Source organism: Limulus polyphemus, unplaced genomic scaffold (genome assembly GCF_000517525.1).
Source record: "Limulus polyphemus unplaced genomic scaffold, Limulus_polyphemus-2.1.2 Scaffold823, whole genome shotgun sequence".
Lineage (NCBI taxonomy): Eukaryota > Metazoa > Arthropoda > Merostomata > Xiphosura > Limulidae > Limulus > Limulus polyphemus.
The window spans coordinates 405,694-410,774 of record NW_013666433.1 but is presented as its reverse complement, the minus strand read 5'-3'; the positions used below and the strand labels follow the sequence as shown (position 1 = coordinate 410,774).

The 5,081-nt window shown below is 34.5% G+C and overlaps 1 protein-coding gene across 3 annotated transcripts in view; it reads left to right on the top strand.

Moving 5' to 3' along the window:
• The first annotated feature begins 1,928 nt into the window (after positions 1-1,928).
• LOC106460728 (E3 ubiquitin-protein ligase RNF14-like) overlaps positions 1,929-5,081 on the top strand; it is a 24,937-nt gene continuing 21,784 nt past the window's right edge. For all 3 annotated transcript variants that reach the window (XR_002610832.1, XM_022387503.1, XM_013920463.2), the window contains exon 1: positions 1,929-2,123. The gene's annotated coding sequence lies outside the window, so the exon portion shown is untranslated. The remainder of the gene's footprint in view (positions 2,124-5,081) is intronic.

Genomic DNA, 5,081 nt, shown 5'->3' with positions numbered 1-5,081 from the left:
GTTGTTCAAGCTGCCACTGGAAAGAAACAAGAAGAGCGACAACAGCAGTTGCAAGAAAACATGCAATCTTTTTCCTCTAACAACTGTTGTAATTTTTCTTCTCGTTCTTCTTGTTTCTTTTATTGTTTAATTTCTCGTTCTTCTTGTTTCTTTTATTGTTTAATTTCTCGTTCTTCTTGTTTCTTTTCTTTTTCCTCTAGCAGCTGTTGTAATTTCTCTTCTCGTTCTTCTTGTTTCTTTTGCTGTTCGTGTATTGCTGCCATTAAGTCTGCTAGGCTGTACTTTGATTTGCTGCCTCTCGTTTCCATTTTTTTATCCCACTCTCTGACACCAATTTGTTACGTCTCCGTTTGTTAATTAATTTTCCGTAACTTCGTTGCGACGAAATTTTAGCGACACAAGTCCTTACTTAATAAAACTGGTTTATTCTTTCCGAATACAACTTTACGATACACTTATTTTCAACAATCGCTCTATAATAACGCTGTATCAACGAACGTCAACAATACTTCTGACTGCAGTTCAATTACTCACTATCTACACACACACTACTTTACCGTCACGTTGTCACCCTCTTTTATATACCAGACTACCCTATATCTAGTAAATACTAGAGCATTCGCCAAGGTTCAGGATAGTTCTAGAAAATAAGCGGCGACACCAGTCACGGGACCTCGATGACGCAACAAATATGTTCGTATTACTGATTTTTCGTTTTTTTCTTTTCGTTGTGTTTTCTTGCTGTAGTTTCTCCCCATGATTACTGTTTAGTGTTTTATTTGTTTAATTATCGTTATGTTTAGCAACTGTGCTTTGAAAATGTATAAAGACTTATGTAAATTCATTTTATTCTGCTTTAGATAGTGAAGATGGAATCTGATAGAATTCCGAAACGTTTATCCATGTCCCCTTTTTTGTCAATAAACAATGCTGTATATCATAAGTGTCGTAATCTTGTTTATAATCAAACATCGTTTTCCTTCGAACACATTGATTCAAGCATTTCACTTACGGTCACTACCGCGCTTGACTCAATTGTCCGTCTCTGTCGCTGCTTGTCTGCAATTATCTATCCGTCACTTCTTGCCGGTTTTATATATACAAAATAGAAGGCGTCGAGTCTTCAGGAAGCTTCTAGATACTCATTACGTGTTACCAGAGTCACGTGACTTCTGCTGTTGTAAAAGTATCATTCCTTGGCAGGTCATAGAATTGTAAAAGGACAAGTAGATTCTATTAACAAATGGGAATTATAAATACACTTTTAACTTCAAATCATGCACAGGAAGGATAAACTGTGTGAGTTTAATTTAGATTAAGATAATACATATTAATCTGCTGTATAGGACATACATTACGATATGAGCAACAATAATTGTAAACAAATATATTCACTCTGCCCTAGAAGTAGAACGGAATTACTAATACCAATCAAAATTCAATTTTATGGTGTGTATGCCTTTTACAAGCCTGTGAAAGATAATTACAATTTTATTTGTCCTAAAACATTAGTATTAGGCTAAATGAGGTTTTTAAACATAATATTCTTAATCATTCCCTTAGGGATTTTCAAGAATTAGAAGTGTGGGTAATAACAGTATTTCAGCCATATTATATTTGTCAGATCTATTCGCGTCGTCGACAATGGATATAAAAAATATAGTGTGGCTGAAAAACTACTATTACACACTATTCTAATTCATAAATCTCTAAGGGATTAGATAAAGAATGTAGTGTTAAAAATGCAATAAGCCTAAGATAAAGTATATTTAATGTTTAACAGTGTTGCGATCAAATGTTTCCTTAGCAAATCTAAATAAAAATCGTTATAAGTATAGTTATTGCATCACCACCTGCAATATCTTGTTGTTATGACAACATTCGCGTATTTCGTCACTGCTTGCAATACAACAACATTCTTAACGTGGACTTCAACCGGTAAGAGCAGAAGACATAACTGTGCAGGAGTAAATGTTATTGTGTTTACTGTGTAAGTGTACTCACATGGCATAAGCGCAGTAATTATTTTAGTGCTAATATTTGCAGTTGATTGCTGAATACTGACTATTTCAAAACTGACAACTTGAGTGAAGAGACTGTACTTGAGAAGCCTAGAATTAGAGGTATCTATCAATCTGTTTGTTAAACCTAGGATTAAAAGGTGTCTATCTATCTATTAACCTGTCAAACTTAGCTAGACAACCTCATAATATGGATAATAATAATAATAATACCCTTATAAAATGTTTAAATTTTTTATTTGCATAAATCAAGATATCAATAATAATATGTTATTTTTCTATAATATTTATTACGAATATTCAGCATATTTTATTTTTAGCACTTATCTCTAGAACAATCAAAACATAAAGGAGTAATTTAATGGGTGGAATTTCGGAATTAAGTAATTAATCGGTGTAGATTATATCGCTACGCCTACCTTTATTTTAGTTTTAAAGCTAAGATGCCTTAATCATCAAAGTTCATGAATACGTTGTGTGTTACTACTACTAGTTTTAGCCGATGCGATTTTTATTTTGATGAAAACCTAAAGAAAAAATGAGTACTTACACTATTTTTAGAAAATGAAAAGTGTAACATTATTTATAAAATATTGTTACGCATCTGCTTGTTTGTTAATTTCCGGTAGAAATTTATTCCGAGGAACTTCAGCGATAGAAGTCCTTTCTTGATTAAACCAGTGTATTCTTTCTCGATACAAACTTTTAGTACACAGTGATTCCACAGTCAGGACGTTTCTTGTCAATTTCAACGTAACAACTTTTATAATACACGCTATAAATCACAGCGATTCACAATCTCGATAACTTCGCTCTCGACGAGTACAACACAATATTTACCAATAAGATAATATTTGCCCTGAAATTTTATGAATGAGGTACCCTGGATAAGCCAGAAGCCTTCTCATTATAGGACAAATACTGGTACCAATAACCATGCACTAACAAGAAACTCTGTTTGAGTGGGCTTGAGTGACGATCCTCATTACCATGGCGATGCATCTCTTAAGCAAAAAGGAACATGATTTGTACTTTTAACAGAACATGGATATGCAATTATACATTGTACTCCATACTGCAACTGTGAAAACACTGGTCCAACTCCAGTGGTGCTGTTGTTAGTGCCCAGTAGATACTCACAGCTTTCACAACGATAGGCCATCACTAGAGCATCCTCTAAAGCAAACTTCATGGATTAAAATGCTTGATTACATTCCTTGCACCATTCAGAGTGCTTCTACTTTCTTAAGAGTCAACAGTTTTGTTGTTATCTTACTTGGCTGTAAATCGTCAGAAAAATGATGCAACTCCAAGAAAATTGTAAACTTCTCGTTCATCAGAAATCAAGGCTATTATCTAATCACAGCTATCTTAGCTGAGACCATTGAGACTACATTTCTCCCCACAATGTAACCAAGAAACTCCAGCTCTGTTCACGTGAAAAAACGTTTTCGTAATTTCGGTTTCAAGCCTGTTTTTTGTATTGGCTAGAATACCAACTTCAAATTCTCAGTTGTGGACTCAGAAATGTGACTAAACACCCAGATATCATCGAGGTAGATCAGGCATCTCTCCCATTGTAGCTCCTTGAACGTAAACTCCATCAACTATTCAAAAGTAGCTGCTGCATTACACACACTGAATGGCAAGAACCAGAATTCATACAAGCTATCTCTAAAAGCAGTCTTTGATATGGTTTCACTATCCAGTTTAATTTGTCAAGATTAGGATGTCAGATCCAGGCTTTTGAACTAATAGGAGCCTTCTAACATATCCAGGCATTCATCTGTTTCCACTAACAAATCGAAAAAATAATACATAACCTTGGGATATCTTCCTTCTTCCTCAAAATTACTGTTGGAGACAACCAAGTATTTTTCAAAGGCTGTATGACGCTGGCCTAAAATATCCACTATATTTCAGCACTTGCAACCTCACTAGCTCTAAGAAAGCCAGCGTTATCATTGATTAATTGGTAATTTGTGTTTATGTGGTGCTTAGTCACCCAGTTGTCCATCTGGTACACTAACTACATCTGCATAGTCACCCAACACAACACCCACTTACTTTCACTGCATTTGGTCCAGATTGTCAGCATAATCTGTAACCACTGACCTCAAGTATATTGCTAGACTCACGTTTCCTTTTGGCCATGATGTGATAGATACAACCGTAACATTACTGCTAGTATTGGTTTCTTCAACTTTGTTTGTTCTACCTACGACCAGTACAAGGTCCAGTTGGAAAGCTAATCGTCCAACACTACAAAGTAACACTTGTTGAATGTATAACTGTAGAAGCCATTTCTACCTGCTTTCTGGACAAGAGGTATTTCGATTTATGATTAGCTTCCATAACTGCACTACATGGCGCCCAAATATTAGACTTCATCCAGATTTATGTAATTTGCGTGGTATTGGTCAAATGCACATGTCATGATGTTATACAGAGTTACATTCAAAATATAATTAAACAACTTTAATATTAATGTATGTAAAGAAACGAGGTATCAGAATGTACAATACAAATTAAATGTTTATAAAATCTAAGTTTTACTTTCTTACTTTCAAAAGAAAATATTTAAGCAGGTTCTCAATTTTCACTTGTGTTGTCATATGACGTATATGGAGTCTCAATTCTACCCTTTTAGTTTGTATACGTTCAATAGTTTAACTTTTACAGTGTCCAACTAAGATGAACTCAAATTATTTCTAATGACAAGGTCAGATACAAAATTTAAACCCTATCTTCTATATTTTTCCAGTCCATAACACAAGCCTTGCCCAAGTATCCTTAATTTGAAAAGCATGTTCTTATTTGATGTACACGTTTATAACTAACAGAAATATATTTTTCTAATCAAAACTTGCAATTGTCATTTTGAATATGGTATAAGAAGTAGTTCCAAAGTGGGGAGCTTGGCTAGACATGCAGATTTTACAATGAGAGATTTAAAATATAAGGAGCTGCTAAAAGCAGCTTTCGTGCTGCCGAAGACAACTCAATCTAGGGGGAGTCTGGGGGCATGCCCCTCAGAAAATTAATATCTAAATTATGTAC